This window comes from Bufo gargarizans, chromosome 4, assembly GCF_014858855.1.
Source record: "Bufo gargarizans isolate SCDJY-AF-19 chromosome 4, ASM1485885v1, whole genome shotgun sequence".
Taxonomy (NCBI): Eukaryota; Metazoa; Chordata; class Amphibia; order Anura; family Bufonidae; genus Bufo; species Bufo gargarizans.
Genome location: NC_058083.1, coordinates 485,293,187 through 485,314,271, shown reverse-complemented (window position 1 = coordinate 485,314,271; position 21,085 = coordinate 485,293,187).

Sequence of the window (21,085 nt, the reverse complement as noted above, 5' to 3'; positions counted from 1 at the left end):
AGCTAGAGGGAATTATGCACAGTTCCAAATACCAGTCAATATTGGCACAAAACCTTCAGGCTTCTGCTAGAAAGCTGAACATGAAGAGGAACTTCATCTTTCAGAATGACAACGACCCAAAGCATACATCCAAATCAACAAAGGAATGGCTTCACCAGAAGAAGATTAAAGTTTTGGAATGGCCCAACCAGAGCCCAGACTTGAATCCAAAAATCTGTGGGGTGATCTGAAAAGGGCTGTGCACAGGAGATGCCCTCACAATCTGAAAGATTTGGAGTGTTTTTGCAAAGCAGAGTGGGCAAATCTTGGCAAGTAAAAATGTGCCATGCTGATAAACTCATACCCAAAAAGACTGAGTGCGGGAGGGACTGGGAGGAGGAGCTGGGGGCTGGCAAATGCGGCGGGGCGGTGCAGTCACTGTAGTCCGGCCCCGCCGCTCCAGTGCTGCACTATACAAATATAAAATGTCTCATTCAATTAAAAGTGATTACACATGCCCCCCCACTCCTAATATTACCGTACATCCTAACAGCTTCTGTAGAATGCAGGCAGGCAGCCCAGGCGGAAGCGTAACTCCCTGATGTGACGTGCCTGCGCCGCCTACTTTATGAATAAAGGCGGCAGCGCAGGCAAGTAACGTCACTGAGTCCGCGCCGGCCGCCCGGCCTGCCTGCCTGGGTTGTACAGAAGCTGTTAGGATGTACGGTAATATTAGGAGTGAGGGGGCATGTGTAATCACTTTTAATTGAATGAGACATTTTATATTTGTATACTGCAGCACTGGAGCGGCGGGGGGGGGGGGGGGAGATCTGTGGATGACAGTATTATGGGGAACATCTGTGGATGGCACTGTTAAGGGGTGGGGGGTCTGTGGATGGCACTGTTATGGACTGGGGGGTCTGTGGATGGCACTGTTATGGGGTGGGGGGTCTGTGGATGGCACATATATAACAGTGCCACCCACAGATCCCTCATGTAACAGTGCCACCCACAGATCCCCCCTGTAACAGTGCCACCCACAGATCCCCCCTGTAATAGTGCCAGCCATAGATCCCCCTGTAACAGTGCCAGCCACAGATCCCCCTGTAACAGTGCCAGCCACAGATCCCCCTGTAACATTGTCAGCCACAGATCCCCCCAATACAGTGTCTATCACAGATCCCCCATAACAGTGCGTCATCCACAGATCCCCCCATAACAGTGCGTCATCCACAGATCCCCCATAACAGTGCGTCATCCACAGATCCCGATATCAGTGCCACCCCCAGATCCCCCATAAGTGTCTTTCACAGATCCCCCCATAACAGTGCCATCCACAGATCCCCATAATAGTGCCATCCACAGACAACCATTAGTTCCAAACCCACCAAAAGCACACCTTTTGGTTAAAAAAATATTTTTTCTTATTTTCCTCCCCAAAAACCTAGATGCATCTTATGGGCCAGTGCGTCTTATAGGGGGAAAAAGACGTTAGTTTAAGAGTATGCACACTTATGCAACCATATTATTTTATTTTTATATATTTTTTTCTCTCTAACTAAAAGATTTCAGTTTGTTTTTCAATTGAGTTGTACAGTTTGTAGGTCACATTAAAGGTGGAAAAAGTTCTTAAATGATTTATCTTTGTCTAATTTTATTTACATCACAGAAACCTGACATTTTAACAGGGGTGTGTAGACTTTTTATATCCACTGTATATTACAAACAGTAATGAGTATACAACAGTTCCCCTTTAAAAAAAGCTACATTTTAAAAAATATATATGGTTACATTTGTGCCAGAATCCAATATACAGTATGTTGAATCACATCCAAAATAGGAATTAAGATGACCACGAAGAACATAAATATATATTGCACCTAGTCCCTATTTGCCTTCTAACAATCAGTGCATATGCTAAACTAAGGGAGAAACACGTTCTATTATCCTAATATATTGACGTAACATTAATATAAGCCACACGGCTGGACAGACGATCCCTAGCAAACCATAACAATACTAGATGTCACACCTTATGGTGGATGAAGATGGCACCCCCTTGAAGCACATTTCGCGTATTACTTCTTCAGGACGAGTGAAATGTTATGTGACGTGTTATGAAGAGTGAACTGGCCTATCCTGGTTTGTGATGGATGTCATGGATATTAATAGCAGCCACATGTATTGGCACATGACCTATCTCTAAAATGGGCTGCTTCCACACTTCCCCCGAGGCTGAAGCAGGAGACGGCAACCTGCCTCCCCATACTTGAGACCAGGTTGACACCACCCGCACCCTCCCCCTGGCCAAGGGGCCAAAGTGTCACGACTATGGTTGAGCGAACCCGAACTGTAAAGTTTGGGTTCGTACCGAACTTTAGGATTTTTGGACCCTGGACCCGAACATTTCAGTAAAAGTTCGGGTTTGAGTTCGGTGTTCGGCGATTTCTTGGTGCTTTTTGAAAGGCTGCAGAGCAGCCAATCAACAAGCGTTTAACTCTGTGCCCTTAAAAGCCATCACAGCCAAGCCAACTAATGGCATGGCTGTGATTGACCAGTGCAGCATGTGACACAGCCTCTATATAAGCTGGAGTCACGTAGCGCCGCACGTCACTCTGCTCTTACTAGTGTAGGGAGAGGATGCTGCTGCTGTGAGATGGAGAATAGGAAATAAACTTTAATCAGAACTGCAATTGAACTCAGCAATCTACATAGATTTAGTCCTGTGAGTGCAGTGCACAATCTTTTTACCCTGCCCTGAGCCCAGTGACAAAGAAAAATAACTTTCATTCGTCTGTTAGTTAGGTGGGCGGCGGCGGCCATTTTACGCTATCTCAGTAAACAGCACTGCATATGTGCTTTTGCGACATCGAAATCCAAGCTTGAAATACTTCAATAATTTTCTGGCTTTGAAAAAACACCAATTTTTGGCAATACCCACCATCTTGGGCCTCTGCCGCATTAGTCAGTGTGCAATTTGAGCTAGAAATACAGCTATAATTTTCTGAGTTTTAAAAAACAAGATTTTTTCTGCAAAATACTCAATTTTACAGCCCTTGCTGCATCTGGACGTGTAAAATTCAAGCGTTATATACTGCTGTCATATTCTGTTAGTAAAAAAGAAACACCCATTTTGGGCAAAATACTGAATTTGCGGCCTTGTCTGCATCTGTTAGTGTGAAATTCAAGCGTTATATACTGCTGTCATATTCTGTTATTAAAAAAAACACCCATTTTGGGCAAAATACTCAATATTGCAGCCTTTGCTGCATCTGTGATTGTTAAAAACAAGCTTGAAATACTTCAATAATTTTCTGGCTTTGAAAAAACACCAATTTTTGGCAATACCCTCCATCTGGGGCCTCTGCCACATTAGTCAGTGTGCAAATTAAGCTAGAAATACAGTTTTCACTCTTGTGAAATTCAAGAGTTACCGTATTTATCGGCGTATAACACGCACAGGCGTATAACACGCACCTTCATTTTAAGAGGGAAATTTCAGGAAAAAAATTTAAATTTCAAATAAAGAACTTTGAAGCAAAATAAGGGTATCTCAGAACTTTTTTTTTATTAATATTATTACCACTTATAAGGTAAATAATGTAAAAGGATGACACTTATGGGGCTCTGTGGATGACACTTATGTCATCCACAGATCCCCATAAGTGTCATATACAGATCCCCCATCAGATGGATCAGTGTGGAGAGAGGAGGCGGGGACACTCATGGCAGGGCCCGTTGCAGGGACTCTACTCTAATACACCGGGCCCCGCAACTGTTAAACATTCAATCTGATCTCTATATCTAATTGTAGACGGGCTGTACGGTACTTACTGTAGTACCGGAGGTATAACATTAAGACGGCGCAGACCGGCATCTCCCTCGGTCATGCGCCGCCTGTCTCAGCTCCCTCCTGATGCGCCGCCTGCCCCAGCTCCCTCCTCATGCGCCGCCTGCCCCAGCTCCCTCCTCATGCACCGCCTGCCTGCTTATCTCACTTTATGAATGAACAGGCAGGCGGCGCATGACAGAGTGAGCTGGGGCAGGCGCCGCATGACAGAGGGAGCTGGGACAGGCGACGCATGAGGAGGGAGCTGCGGCAGGCGCTGCGCCGTCTTAATGTTATACCTCCGGTATGTCAAAACATAGCTTCTTAACATTATATCGGCGTATAACACGCATACATCATTTGCCCCCTATTTTCAGGGGGAAAAAGTGTGTGTTATACGCCGATAAATACGGTATATACTGCTGTCATATTAAAAAAAACACCCTTAATATTGCAGCCTTTGCTGCATCTGTTATTGTTAAAACATGCTTTAAATACTTCAATAATTTTCTGGGTTTTAAAAAACACCCATTTTTTGCAATACCCTCCATCTGGTGCTTTTGCAGCATTAGTCAGTTTGCAATTTAAGCTAGAAATACAGCTATGATTTTCTGGGTTTTAAAAAACACCCATTTAGGGAAAGATACTTAATTTGAGGCATTGTCTGCATCTGTCAATATGAGATACACACTTTAGATACTGCTGTGCTATTCTGGTATTAAAAAAAAACACCCATTTTGGGCAAAATACTTAATTTGGTGCCTTGTCTGCATCTGTACGTGTGAAATTCAAGCGTTATATACTGTTTTAGGGCAACAAACTTAATTTTGCAGCGTTCGCTGCATCTGTCATTGTGAGATACACCCTTTACATACTGCTGTGCTATACTGGTATTAAATAAACACCCATTTTAGGCCTTGTCTGCATCTGTATGTGTGAGATACACCCTTTAGATACTGTTGTTCTTTTCTAATATTAAAAAAAACACACATTTTGGGCAAGATTTCAAAATTACTGTCCTTTGAAATGCTTTCATTCCGTCTGGTGGAGACAGAGAGTTTTAAAAGCCTTATGGCGGTGGCTGTCCCACAGTATGTCCTGCCAAGCCGCCACTACTTTTCCAGGGGTGCCATCCTATCCGTGCACAACCAAGTGGGGGACAAAATCAGGTGTGCACTGCGCAACACCATCTGTGCCAAGGTGCACCTCACTACGGATACATGGACCAGTAAGCACGGTCAGGGACGTTATATCTCCATAACAGCACACTAAGTAAAGGCAGTGGCGGCTGGGCCTGAGGCGGATAGCAGTTTGGCACATGTCCTTCCACCACCCAGGATTGCAGGGCGCTTAAGTTTGCCTCCTGTTGCTTCATCCTCCTACTCTGCTTCTTCATCCTCTACCGGCTCCTCATCCGGTCAGCGTAACACCTTCACCACCAACTTCAGCACAGCCAGGGGTAAATGACAGCAGGCAGTTTTAAAACTTATCTGTTTGGGGGACAAACCCCACACCGAGCAGGAGCTGTGGATGGGTCTTGAACAACAGACTGATGAGTGGTTGGTGCCAGTGAACCTCAAGCCCGGCCTGGCACATGTGCTGAATTTGGTGGTGCATAGATTTCTTAAAAATTACCCCTATATGTCAGAGCTGCTGCATAAAGTGCGGGCCGTCTGTGCGCGCTTTTGGCGTTCTCACCCTGCTGCTGCTCGCCTGTCAGCGCTAGAGCGCAATTTCAGCCTTCCCGCTTACCGCCTCATATGCGACATGCCCACAAGGTGGAACTCCACCTTCCACATGCTGGCCAGACTGTGCGAGCAGCAGCAGGCTAGAGTTTCAGCTGCAGCACGCACGGGTGAGTCACTCTGCAGAACAGAACCACTTCTCCACCAATGACTGGGCCTCCATGCGAGACCTGTGTGCCTTGTTGCGCTGTTTCGAGTACTCCACCAACATGGGCAGTGCCGATAACGCCATTCTCAGCGTTACTATCCCACTTCTATGCCACCTTGAAAAAACGCTGCTGTTGATGATGGAAGAGGATGTGGCACTTGAGGAGGAGAAAGAGGGATCATTTCATAGGGTTTCCGGCCAGACATTCACAAGTGGCTCCGAGGGTGTGTTCCTGCACCCACAAACGGCAGGTACACAATTGTCCAGCCAGGGCACAGTTCTGGAGGAGAATGAGGAGGAGAAGATGGAGGAGGAGGAACCATGGTCACAGCAGGGTGGCACCCAGACCAGCTCATGGCCATAACTGGGGGGACACAGAGGACACAGACGATACACCTCCCACAGAGGACAGCTTTTCGTTGCCGCTGGGCAGCCTGGCACACATGAGTGATTACATGCTGCAGTGTCCCCACAACAACCTCTGAGTTGCCCACATTCTAACTTGTGCTGATTACTGGGTGGCCACGCTGCTGGATCCCCATTACAAGGACAATGTACCGTCCTTAATTCCATCACTGGAGCGTGATCGTAAGATGCGCGAGTACAAGCGCACGCTGGTAGACACGCTGCTGGTGGCATTCCCACCTGACAGTGGAGGCACAGTGGAAGCACAAGGCAAAGGCAGAGGAGTATGAAGAGGTTGCCAACGCAGCTGGGGCACTGCCAGCACCTCAGAGGGCAGGGTTAGCATGGCCGAAATGTGGAAACGCTTTGTCAATGCGTCACAACAACCAGAACCACCAGCTGATATGGAACGTCTTAGCTGAAGGCAGCATTTCAGCAACATGGTGGAGCAGTATGTGTGCACACACCTACACGTACTGAATGATGCGTCTGCCCCCTTCAACTTATGGTTCTCCAAATTGGGCACATGGCCTGAGCTTGCCCTTTATGCCTTGGAGGTGCTGGCCTGCCCTGCAGCCAGTGTATTGTCTGAATGTGTGTTTAGCACAGCAGGGGGCGTTATCACAGAGATGCGCAACTGCCTGTCCACAGCTAATGTGGACAAGCTCACATTCATTAAAATGAACCAGGCATGAATCCCACAGGACTTGTCCATACCTTGTGCAGAATAGACCGGCCTTAATCAGCCATTGTTATACTACAGCGCAATTGCTCATTCATGTATTTTGGTTATTTCACACTCTTTTGGATTATACCCTAATTAAAATTTTTAAAAAACTAATAAAAATTAAAACCAAAAAACATTGTTGGCTACCTCGTCCTTCTCCACGGATGCTTCCACCTACACCGCTACGTCCACCGCCTCCTCAAACTCCTACTCCATATGTACCTCCACCTCATGAATCAAGTTTCTTTTTTTTGTACGTATTTTATTTTATATCATTTGACTACTTTGTCTGTTACATTTTTTGGGTGTGATATACCACTGCTATACCTAGTACACAAGTAAAAATAAAAATCTAATTTGTCTGTTATATTTTAGGGTAAAATTCAGCAATTTTTGTTTGTGATATACCACTGCTATACCTAGTAGACAAGTAAAAAATTAAATTCTAATTTGTCTGTTACATTTTCGGGTGAAATTCACCAATATTTGGGTGTGATATACCACTGATATACCTAGTAGACATGTTAAAAAAATTCAGTAATTTGTATGTTACATTTTTGTGTAAAATTCACCAATTTTTGGGTGTGATATATCACTGCTATACCTAGTAGACAGGTAAAATAAAATTCTATCATTTGTCAGTTACATTATCGGGTGACATTCCACAGTTTTTGGCTTTGATAGACCCCTGCTCTACCTAGTAGACAGGTTAATAAATTTCACAAATTTTTTTGTTACATTCTTGCGTTGACATTTTACAATTTTTGCCGTGAATAAACCCCTGCTCTGCATAGATGACAGGGACCGAAAAAATAAATAAATAATCAGTTCAATTTTTTGGGAGACATTAACCCATTTCTGGCAATGAAAAACCCCTGCTCTGCATAGGTGACAGGTACTTACATTTCTAAAATTCTACTTTAATTGGCCCTTTCATTCGATCCTTCTGCTTAAATAACTTGTCCCACATTTCCGCTTCATTCTATTGCAGGCATTGACCTCCCTTAGATGAGGTCTCCCTTTCTGATGGTCCCACTCCGGCTTGGAACGCTGATTCACCGATGACCGTGATCAACATAGTAGGCTCAGAAAAGAACATCGAAAGTTGATTGAGAAGATATCCAAATGGATTGTGGATGTCACAGGGACGTGCGATCAGGCAAAAGTTATATAGAGTCAACAAAGAGGCAGCAGGGCCTCTCCTGGCTAACGTTTCCAAATCCAAAATACCCCAGTGACATTCCCTATAATTTTTTATTAATCATTCCAATAACAGGGCATCTTAAGAGTCCTGTATTGTTATTTATCGTCACTACCTCCCCGAGTCGGGAGTGGGTAATTGCTGCTCGCCCCCTCCTTAACCACCTCAGCCCCCCTAGCTTAAACCCCCTTAATAACCAGACCACTTTTTACAATTCTGCACTACACTACTTTCACGGTTTATTGCTCGGTCATACAACTTACCACCCAAATGAGTTTTACCTCCTTTCCTTCTCACTAATAGAGCTTTCATTTGGTGGTATTTCATTGCTGCTGACATTTTAACTTTTTTTTATATCAATCGAAAATGACCGAAATTTTTGCAAAAAATGTCATTTTTCACTTTCTGTTGTAATTTTTTTCAAATAAGACTACATTTCTATATACATTTTTCTCTAAATTTATTGTTCTACATGTCTTTGATTAAAAAAAAATGCAATAAGTGTATATTTATTGGTTTGGGCAAAAGTTATAGCGTTTACAAACTATGGTGCAAAAAAATTAATTAACGCACTTTGACTTTCTGAGCACCTGTCATGTTTCCTGACGTTTTACAATGCCCAGACAGTAGAAACACCCCACAAATGACCCCATTTCGGAAAGTAGACACCCTAAAGTATTCGCTGATGGGCATAGTGAGTTCATGGAAGTTTTTATTTTTTGTCACAAGTTAGCAGAATTTATTTTTTTTCTTACAAAGTCTCATATTCCACTAACTTGTGACCAAAAATAAAATTTTACATGAACTCACCATACCCCTCACAGAATACCTTGGTGTGTCTTCTTTCCAAAATGGGGTCACATGTGGGGTATTTATACTGCCCTTGCATTTTAGGGGTCCTAAAGCATGAGAAGTAGTTTGGAATTCAAATGTGTAAAAATGCCCTGTGAAATCCTAAAAGTACTCATTGGAATTTGGGCCACTTTGCGCACCTAGGCTGCAAAAAAGTGTTACTCATGTGTTATTGCCGTACTCAGGAGAAGTAGGGCAATGTGTTTTGGGGTATATTTTTATTTTTTTATATTGCAGACAAGAAAAGGCATTTTCTATATAGTTCTGGCAATGGCGGATCTGCAAAATGCGGAAAGCACATTGCCGGTGTCCGTGTTTTGCAGATCCGCGGATCTGCAAAACACATATGGATGTCTGAATGGAGCCTTACAGGGGGTGATCAATGACAGGGGGGTGATCAGGGAGTCTATATGGGGTGATCAGGGGTTAATAAGGGGTTAATAAGTGACAGGAGGGTGTAGTGTAGTGCGGTGATTAGTGCTACTTACAGAGCTGCCTGTGTCCTCTGGTGGTCGATACAAGCAAAAGGGACCACCAGAGGACCAGGAAGCAGGTATTTTAGACGCTGTTAACAAAACAGCGTCTAATATACCTTTTTGGGGTTAAAAAAAATCGCATCTACAGCCCGCCAGCGAATGATCGCTGCTGGCAGGCTGTAGATCAACTTCTCAGCTGCGCGTCGCTGTGAACGCGAAATCTCGGCTCTCGCGAGATGACGCGTAGATGCGTGACAGAGGAATAACTCGGCCGCCCGCAGGTCGGGAGGTGGTTAACTTGGAAGCTTATGCTTCAATACTTTGTCCCATATTTCCGCTTGATTACTTTTAATTTCATCCATTGACCTCCCTTGGGTGTGGTATCCCTTTCTCAGGCTTCTTCTCCGGCCTGGAACCCTGGTTCCCCGCCACCCGTGATCACCATGGTAGGTGCATAAAAGAACATCGAAAGTTGATAGAGAAGATATCCAATTGGATTGTGGACATCATGGGGACGTGAGACATGGTGGAGCAGTATGTGTGCACACGCCTACACGTACTGAATGATAGGTCTGCCCCCTTTAACTTCTGGATCTCCAAATTGGGCACATGGCATGAGCTTGCCCTTTACGCCTTGGAGGTGCTGGCCTGCCCTGCAGCCAGTGAATTGTCTGAACGACTGGAGGGGGTCTTGCCACAGATTCTCAATGGGATTTAGGCCTGGACTTTTATTGGGCCATTCTAACACATGAATATGCTTTGATCTAAGCCATTCCATTGTAGCTCTGGCTGTATGTTTAGGGTCCTTGTCCTGCTGGAAGATGAACCTCTGCCCCAGTCTCAAGTCTTTTGCAGCCTTTAACAGGTTTTTCTCCAGGATTGCCCTGTATTTATCTCCATCCATATTCCCATCAACTCTGACCGGCTTCCCTGTCCCTAAGAAAAAGCATCCCCACAGCATAATGCTGCCACCGCCATGTTTCACAGTGGGGATGGTGTGTTCAGGGTGATGAGCAGTGTTAATTTTCCATCACATATAGCGTTTTGCATTTAGGTAAAAAAGTTTAACTTTGGTCTCATCTGACCAGATAACCTTCTTCCACATGTTTGCTGTATCCCCTACACAGCTTGTGGCATACCAAAAACATGACTTCCTATGACTTTCTTTCAAAAATGGCTTTCATTTTGCCACTTTTCCATAAAGGTCAGATTTGTGGAGTACACAACTGATGATTGTCCTGTGGACTGATTCACTCACCTGAGCTATGGATCTGTGTAGCTCGTCCAAAGTGACCATGGGCCCCTTTGCTGTTTCTTAAATTAATGCTCTTTTTGCCTGTGCTGTCCGCTTAGCTGGAGGAACATGTATTTGTAGGTTTGCTGTTGTGCCATACTCCTTCCATTTTCAGATTTTGGATTGAACAGTGTTCCGTGAGATGTTGAGAGCTTGTTATGTTTTTTCTTTTATAACCTAACCCTGCTTTGCACTTCTCCACAACTTCATCCCTGACCTCTATGGTATGTTCCTTGGTTTTCATGATGCTATTTGATCACTAATGTTCTCTAACAAACCTCTGAGGCCTTTACAGTAGAGCTTTAGTTATACTGAAAGTAAATTACACACAGGTGGCCTCTATTTACTAATGGGGTGACATTTGAAGGTGATTGGTCACATTGGATTTTATTAAGGGTATCAGAGTGCAGGGGGCTGAATACAAATATATGACGCACTTTTCAAATTTTTATTTATAAAACAATGTGAACACCATGTATCATTTTCTTTTTACTTCACACATACATGCTACTGTGTGTTGGTCTATCACATAAAATCCCAATAAAATACATTTAAGTTTGTGGGTGTAACTTGAAAGAAAATTGGAAAAGTTTAAGAGGTATTAATATTTTTTCAAGTTACTGAATATATACATAACACATCTCTACATGCACACATACATTCATGCATACACATTCACATAACTGCGTCTAATAAAAAAATCAGGACACGTAAACCACCTATGTGTAAGGCCTCCTGCACACGAACGTGTACTGCCCGTTGCTGCATTGCGGACCGCATTTGCGTATCAGGAATACACGGGCGCTGTTCCAAGTGCACGGATCCGGACCCATTAACTTCATTGGGTCCGCAAATCTGGAGATGCGGAATGGTGCTGAACGGAAGCACAGAACGGAACCCTACAGAAGCACTACAGAGTGCTTCCGTGGGGTTTCATCCCATACTTCCATTCCACATAAAAGATAGAGCATGTCCTATCTTTTTGCGGAACGGGTGGATCATGGGCCCATTAACGTGAATGGGTCTGCGATCCGCTGCTGCTGCTCCAAGGTCAGTGTTCATGCATTTCGGCCCGGAGCACGGCCATGGGGCACACATGTTCGTGTGCAGGAGGCCTAATGCTAATTTTTAATTAGTGGTTGTTGAAAGGTAGATAATTTTCTCCAGTTTCTCTCGTTATTTCTATTTCCATAATTTCGTTACAGCTAAATATTAATTGATAGTTTTTGAAAATGGTGTTTAATGTAATGGTATGGTGAGAAGTGATGGACGAACATCAGCCGGGACAGTTTGCGGGCCCCATTGACATTAATGTCAGGCGAACCTGGAAAACCTTCAGGTCATGTAGGCAGCCACCAAATACTTACTAGAAGTGCACAAATAGTCCCACAACATGGACAGTGACATACCAGAGGGGGGTAAATAGCAAAAATTCCCACAAAAAATATGTATTTTAATCAGGGGCTATTTTTATGCGTCTTAAAGGGAAATTCTCAAAAATGTGTCCTGCTGGAGCCTAGAAAAATTTTGGTTTAGGCCACGGGAGTACGGACCCCAAAAATTAGGCATTAACCTGACAGAAAAGAACTTGTGATTATGTGGCTGGAGGTACATTAGGCGGTCACTGGAAAAAAAATGTTTTACTGTAGTCTAGTACAGGCCCCCAAAATTAGGCATTCATCTGACAGAAAAGAACTTGTGATGATGTGGCTGGAGGTACATTAAGCGGTCACAGGATACAAATTTTACTGTAGGCCACAGGAGTAGAGGCCCCAAAAATTAGGCATTCATCTGACAAAAAAGGCCTTTTATGCCACTGTATATCCATAAGACAAAGACCATTCTTTATTCTGGGTGGTGGCGGATATGTGTGGGCTGGCATGAGGAAATTCAATGACAAGTGGTTGTCACAGGTGTTAAATTACTCCGAGATCCATGCCTCATTCATTTTTAGAAATATGAGGTAGTCCACACTGTTGTGAGCTAGGCAAGTGTGCTTATCGGTCACGATCCCCCCTGCTGTGCTGAACGTCCTTTCGGACTAGACACTTGATGAGGGGCAAGCCAAGAGTTCCATGAAAAATTGTGCCAGCTCTGGCCACAGGTCAAGCCTGCACACCCAGTAGTTCAGGGGTTCCTTGCTTCTCAGAGCATCAACATCGGCCGTTAACTCGATGTAGTCAGACACTTGTCAATCTAGGTGTTCACTGAGGCTGGATCCGGAGGGCAGCTGTCGATGGGTTGCTGCAAGAAAGATCTCATATCTGAAGTGACCAACACATCTTCAAACTGCTCTCTTCTTGCAGGAGTGATAGGATTGGTACCCACACCTGTTTCGCTGTGGGTGGAAATTACTCTGCCAGCGCCCGCAACAGCAGAATGCAGCATCCCTCGCAGCAAGGCCTGGAAATGCTGCATTCTGCCAGCTCTCTGTGATGCTGGTAATATGTCTGCCATTTTGTGTTTGTACCGGGGGTCTAACTATGTTGTCACCCAGTACTGGTCCTTGCCCTTTATGCTTTTTATATGGGGGTCCCTCTTCAAACACTGGAGCATGAAGACACCCATTTGCACTAAATTGGAAGCGGAGGAGTGACCTGGCTCCTTTTCATCTCCCAGGAGTTCCAACGTGTCGGGCTGTCACAAATCAGACGTCTGAAGGGCAGGTGGTGTCACCGCTGAACGTCAGCAAGGCGAGCCATGGCCGTGCAAGATCTTCTAAAATGGCCAGAGATTTTCCTAGCCTGCCGCAAGACGTTCTGGACCCCAGGGTATTTGGCAACGAATTGCTGTACGACTAAGTTTAGGACGTGTGCCATGCACGGAGCATGTGTCATTTTGTCCTGTCCAGCGCACCCAGCAGATTGGCGCCCCTGTAGCACACCACTTTACAAACTGTCAAATTGAGCGGGGTTAGCCACTGATCGGCCTGTGGCCGCAGAGCTTAAAGCAGTGCAGGACCGGTGTGGATCTTGGCTTCCATGCACAACAGCCGCAGCACAGCATGGCAACGTCTTACCTGGCACATCAAATAGGTTCTGAGGAGCTTGGGGGGCGCAGCAGAAGAGGCGGTAGCAGTGGAAAAGGAGGAGTCCGCCCAGGAGTAGACGGAGGATGGAGTAGGATGAGGATAAAAAGGCAGGCCTGCATGCATTATGTGGTGCTAACACCAAATCCACACGGGAGCCACAGGTTACATGCTTGACGGCCGTAAAATTTATGTATCTTCCCTGCCCCTTTTTGCTAGACCATGTGTCTGTGGTCAGATGTATCTTGGCACCGACACTGTGTGCCAGAGATATATTCACTTGCCGCTGAATGTGGCCATATAGCTCTGGGATGCCCTTCTGGGAGAAATATTTCCTTCCGTGGACCTTCAATTGCGGTGTGCCAATGGCCACACATTTTCTAAAGGCCTCCGTGTCCCCCAGTTTATATGGCAGTAGTTGGCGGCCTGGCAGTTCCGACAAGACTTCGGTCAGAAGTTGGGTAAGAGGGTTATACGGCATCATCAACTTTTTACGCTCGAACATTCAGGCCGCGTAAGCCTTCCTAAATCAACATTTGGTGGAAACAGGTATATCAAACTCCTTAATCAGTATTTTGCGAAAGCAGGTATATCGCAGGCCTCATTTAATATTTTGTGGAAATAGGTATATCGAACCTCTTAAACAGTATTTTGTTGAAGCAGGTATATCGTAACCCTAATCAATATTTTGTGGAAGCAGGAATATTAAACCCCTTAATCAGTATTTTGTGGAAGCAGGTATATCGTAGGCCTCAATCAGTATTTGGTGGAAACAGGAATATCAAACCCCTTAATCAGTATTTTGAGGAAGCAGGTATATCGTAGGCCCCAATCAATATTTGGTGGAAGCATGAATATCAGTCCCCTTAATGAGTATTTTGTGGAAGCAGGTATATTGCAGCCCTCAATCAGGATTTGGCAGAAATAGGTATATCCAACCCCTTAATCAGTTTTTTTGTGGAAGCAGATATATCGCAGGCCTCAATCAATATTTGGTGGAAGCAGGTATATCAATTCCCTTAATCAATATTTTGTGGAAGCAGGTATATCGTAGGCCTCAATGAATATTTGGTAGAAACAGGTATATCAAACTCCTTAATCTTTTTTTTTTTTGTGGAAGCAGGTATATCGTAGGCCTTAATCCTTATTTGGTGGAAGCATGTAGATCAAAAACCTTAATCAATATTTTGTGGAAGCAGGTATATTGCAGACCTCAATCAGTATTTTGTGGAAGCAGGAACAACAATCATTTGAAAGCTGCATTCTCAGTGAGAGGAGGGAGAGTGCTGCTGCTGCTTCAATAGGGAAAGCGTTAACTAGGGCAGTGTTCTGTGTCCACAGACTCATCTGCTGTAAGGACAGCATCCTGACAGCACCCCAAAAAGCCCTTTTCAGGGCTGGTACATCAGTGTGCTTTATTATATATATATATATATATATATATATAGACGAAAACGGACAGCAACTCCAGATAGTACAAAAAATATAATTTATTGGGCCACAGTGGCACAGAGGCGACGTTTCGGCTCAAAATCCAGAGCCTTTCTCAAGCTTGGATTTTGAGCCGAAACGTCGCCTCTGTGCCACTGTGGCCCAATAAATTATATTTTTTGTACTATCTGGAGTTGCTGTCCGTTTTCGTCTAAATACAAGGGTAAGCAGTGAATTCCCTGGACCTAGCACCCTATTTTCTCTCCTTGGTATAGATTGGTGCTGCCATACATTTTTTCTTTTTATATATATATATATATATATATATATTGCAGTTGCCTGGCTGCCCGTGTGTGAGAGGCTGCAGGCTCAGTCACAGACAGCACTGTGTGCACACCATTCATACAGGGTGTGACAGAAAATACCTTGCAGATAAAAAAAAAATATATATTTAATATTTTTCTTTGATATAATCACATTTGCAAGCTTGTGTGTGTCAGGCCCACACAGACTGTATTGTGGCCACTGGCTAGTGGCTAGGCCTCCACTCATACCGTTACAAGGTGTCACTCACTCAAATACCTTGCAAATCAAAAAAATTATATTTAATACTTTTCAGTGATATAATCACAGTTTGAAGCCAGTGTGTGTCAGGCCCACACAGACTGTATTGTGGCCACTGGCTAGGCCTCCACTCATACCGTTACAGGGTGTCACTCACTCAAATACCTTGCAAATAAAAAAATTTATATTTAATATTTTTCTGTGATATAATCACAATTGCAAGCCAGTATGTGTCAGGCCCACACAGACTGTATTGTGGTCACTGGCTAGTGGCTAGGCCTCCACTCATACCGTTACAGGGTGTCATTCACTCAAATACCTTGCAAATAAAATAAAATATTTTATTAAACATATATGCAAAAAGTACAGTACATAATAAAAACTCAGAAGGAAATGCAGACAAGTGTGGATGAACAGTACCCCCTATGACCGGTATGTATATCCATACATGCTTGAAACAAATTGCCCCTGTCAATGTGATACACCAAGGACCCCCGCAAAGCTGCTGCAAAAAATGATGATAAATCACATCAAAAAATCATGCTGGATGTGTCAGAAATTCTATCAGTCAGCATAAAAAATTATGTAAACCTACTCCAAAAGAGAGTCACCGCAGTGACAAAATAGTCACATCCCAGATGGAATACCGCACTGGAAGGCTGAGGAGACACTGGAGCATAAGGGATATGCAGCACAGCAGGGGCACCGGTGATCACATAAACAGCTAAGGCATAAAGAAGTACATGGCAATGAAATAACCAACCTGGATATGGGGGAAAACCCACATTTCCCACATGGTTTGTTGCCCCATCTGGGCCCCTTGGACCCAAACAGGCCAGGTTGTTTCACTATATGATGGCTTCATACCAAATGGTCCTTTAAATTTTTGGACAGTCTAAATGTGATACATGGCCGGGCTGACATCGATGGCCCTAATTGTGGATCCCCGCGTAGTATTTCCCAGTACTTGAATAGTACCTCACCTATTGCCGTGCAGTTCTTGTTGTATGTGGTGATAAAACGTGTTTCATCATTGTGCTGCTTGTACATTAGTTAAAGCAGCACACAAACTCAAAGCCACCATCCTCCTCCTGGTCCAGCATCTTCAGCCACATCAGCCACGTCAACCACTGCTGTCCTCCTTGCCCCCTCTCAACCACCCGCCACTCCGCCTCTCACCTTCAGCAGTTCCATCTCAGAAGTTCCATCTGCCCACAGTCAGGTGTCTGTAAAGGAAAAGTTTGAGTGTAAGAAGCCAATGTCACTCTTGCCGGGCGTCTGACAGCTGGCTTGACGGAACTCTTAGCCCGCCAGCTTTTACCATACCAGCTGGTGGAGTCTGAGGCCTTTAAAAAATTTGTAGCTATTGGGACACCACAGTGGAAGGTACCCGGACAAATTTTTTTTTCTTAAAAGGCAATCCCAAACCTCTGAAGTCATGAAAAGGAAGTCATGGCATCTCTGGCATACAGTGTTGGGGCTAGGGTCCATCTGACCACTGATACCTGGTCTGCAAAGCACATTCAGGGCAGGTATATTACCTACACTGCGCATTGGGTCAACCTGCTGACGGCTGCCAAGCATGGAATGCGTGGATCTGCAGCAGAGTTGGTGACACCGCCACCTACTGCCACCTCTTCTACTCCTCCTACTCCATCCTCTTCCATGACCTCCTCGGCTGAATCCTCTTCTGCTGCGGCGTCTGGCTGCACATCAACTGAATCCCCCCAGCTCCCCAGGGGCTATTCCACATCCCGGATACAACAGTGTCACGCTGTCTTGGGGTTGACTTGCCTGAAAACAGAGAGCTACACCGGACCAGCACTCCTGTCCACCCTGAACGCACAGGTGGATCAGTGGCTGACCCCGCACCAATTGGAGATCGGCAAAGTGGTGTGTGACAATGGAAGCAATTTGTTGGCAGCATTGAATTTGGGCAAGTTGTCACATGTGCCGTGCGTTGGCACATGTGTTGAATCTCATCGTACAACGCTTTGTGTCTAAGTACCCAGGCTTACAGGACATCCTCAAGCAGGCCAGGAAGGAGTGTGGCCATTTCAGGCATTCCTACACGGCCATGGCGCACTTTGCAGACATTCAGCGCCGAAACAACATGCCAGTGAGGCGCTTGATTTGCGACAGCCCGACACGTTGGAATTCAACACTCCTAATGTTCGACCACCTGCTCCAACAAGAAAAAGCCGTCAATGAGTATTTGTATGACTGGGGTGCTAGGACAGCCTCTGCGGAATTTTTTTGCCACGTTACTGGACGCTCATGCGCAATGCCTGTAGGCTCATGCGTTCTTTTGAGGAGGTGACAAACCTAGTCAGTCGCACTGAAGGCACCATCAGCAACCTCATCCCATTTGTTTTCTTCCTGGAGCGTGCCCTGCGAAGAGTGCTGGATCAGGCTGTAGATGAGTGTGAAGAGGAAGAGGAAGAGTTGTGGTCACCATCACCACCAGAAACAGCCTTGTCATCATCTCTTGCCGGACCTGCGGCAACGCTGGAAGAGGAGTATGAGGAAGAGGAGTCAGAGGAGGAATGTGGGTTTGAGGAGGAGGAAGACCAACCACAGCAGGCATCCCAGGGTGCTCGTTGTTGTCACCTGTCTGGGACCCGTGGTGTTGTATGTGGTTGGGGGGAAGAACAGACCGTCAATGACATCAGTGAGGATGAGGAACGGGAAATGAGTAACTCGGCATCCAACTATGTGCAAATGGGGTCTTTCATGCTGTTATGTCTGTTGAGGGACCTTCGTATAAAAAGGATGAAGGAGAACGACCTGTACTGGGTGGCCACGCTACTAGACCCCCGGTATAAGCAGAAAGTGGCAGAAATGTTACCAAATTACTGGAAGTCAGAAAGGATGCAGCAGTTCAAAACCAAACTAAAAAATATGCTTTACACAGCTTATAAGGGGGATGTCACAGCACAACGGGAATCTAACAGGGGAAGAGGTGAAAGTAATCCTCCTCCTACCACGACCACGGTGGCAAGGACAGGATGCTTTACAGATCGCCACAGCCCTACACATCGCCACAGCCCTTCGGGATCCAGCCTTAGAGAACGACTCAACCGACAGGTAGCAGACTACCTCACCTTAACTGCAGATATCGACACTCTGAGGAGCGATGAACCCCTTGACTACTGGGTGTGCAGGCTTGACCTGTGGCCTGAACTATCCCAGTTTGCGATAGAACTTCTGGCCTGCCCCACTTCAAGTGTCCTGTCAGAAAGGACCTTCAGTGCAGCAGGAGGCATTGTCACTGACAAAAGTAGTCGCCTTGGTCAAAAAAGTGTTGATTACCTCTCCATCATTAAGATGAATGAGGCATGGATCCCGAAGGGACTGACAATGGGGGATACGTTTGACTAACAAAAGGCCTGATGACATGCCTTGGCCTTAAAATGGTCCCCACGCTGCTGTATTTAATGTCTGCATACCGGATGACTTTCGTGAATCTCCGCCACCAACTAGGTTTCAAGCCGCAATGTTTTAGTCACCTTTCTGCCTGGAAAACATCAATTTTTCCGGCTGCTGCTACAGCAGCGGCTGCAACGTTACCTAATTTTTCAGGCATGTGTACATGCCTAATTTTTCTGGCCTCTAGTGCTGCACTGTGGCTGCAAAAACAAAACAAAAAAAAGGCACATACATGTGTCAATTCCCCTTCGTGATCGGTACCTTGTTGTGGTGACGGGGCTTGCGTATCACAATGAAGCGATCATCACCTCTATGAATGTGTTGGAAATGTTGCCACACCCCAGATAAGGCCGTTGCTTCATTATGATCAGACTAAAAGTGATTGGCTGGATAATTTTTCATAGAAAAAACTTCTTTTTTTTTTTTAAGTTGTATGGGTTTTTAATACATAAAATACAAAAAATCATAATAAAGTCTCTTAGTTTATTAGAAATAATGCAGACAATTTAAAAAATCCCCATCAATTCCAATACAAAGCAAGTACAGAGCTCAGAACAAAATTATTTCTGGATGTCGTTAATTCGACAATGATTAATCAATTCGACACACGTCCCCGGATAGGGGACGTAACAGGGATTAAACTGATAGGAATAGTACTAGTTAAGACTTCACTCATATAGGGTGTCACAGCACATTGCTCCGTGCACGCGCAGTGCCCCAACTTGGGAGTAAGAGGACCGACCAAGCTGCTTTTTCCATCTCCCTGTTCCAAAAATCAATTCAGTTTGGTGTATCAGAGTTTGGTCTGTCACTGTGAAGGCAGTCGAAGGTACCCAGCCTAAATTTTTTTCACAAAAGGCAATCCCTGATATGGGACGTAACAGGGATTAAACTGATAAGAATAGTACTACAGAAAATACCACTCATATCGGGGGTGACAGTAAATTGCACGGCGCAGACGCAGTGACCGTGGATTCAAACGAAGGGGAGGGAGCCAGCGTTTTTTTAACCATCTCTCCGTTCGAAAAATCAATTCAATTCACCTTTCGGGGACCCTTGGTGTTGTACGTGGCTGGGTGGAGGAAGAAACCTTCAATGACATCAACGGGACATGGCTAGCTTGGTATCCAACCTTGTGCAAATGGGAAGTTTGCGGTTGGGCAAATGGACTGTTTGCGGTTGTTTGTGGTGCATTAAAAGGGGAGTTTGGTCTGTTAATGTCTGTGAAACGGGCGTAACCCTTACACTACCTGATCGATACAACATCATACCTGATCGTATACACACACTGGATGTTTTAAAGCACGTTGTTCAAAAAAAAATTGGATTGTTACGTGATTTATGCCCTTTATGGATTAAAATTTTCCATGGGAGTTTTGCCATGGATCCCCCTCCGGCATGCCACAGTCCAGGTTAGTCCCCTTGAAACAACTTTTCCATCACTACTGTGGGAAAGAGTCCCTGTGGGTTTTAAAATTCGCCTGCCTATTGAAGTCAATAGCTGTTCGCCCGGTTCGCCCGTTCGTGAACAATTGCAGAAACTCGCGTTCGCTGTTCGCAAACGGAAAATTTTATGTTCTCGACATCTCTAGAAGCAGGTATATCGCAGCCCTCAATCATTATTTTGTGGTAGCTGGTATCTTGTAAGCCTCAATCAATATTTGGCAGAAGCAGGAATATTAATCCCCTTAATCAATATTTTGTGGAAGCAGGTATATCGCAGCCCTCAATCAGTTTTTGGTGGAAGCAGGAATATCAAAACCCTTAATCAGTATTTTGAGGAAGCAGGTATATCGTAGGCTCCAATGAATATTTGGACGAAGCAGGAATATCAGTCCCCTTAATCAGTATTTTGTGGAAGCATGTATATCGTAGCCCTAAATCAATATTTGGTGGAAAAAAGTATATTAACCCCTTAAGGACATAGGACGTACCGGTACACCCTATTTCCCGAGTCCTTAAGGACCAAAGACATAC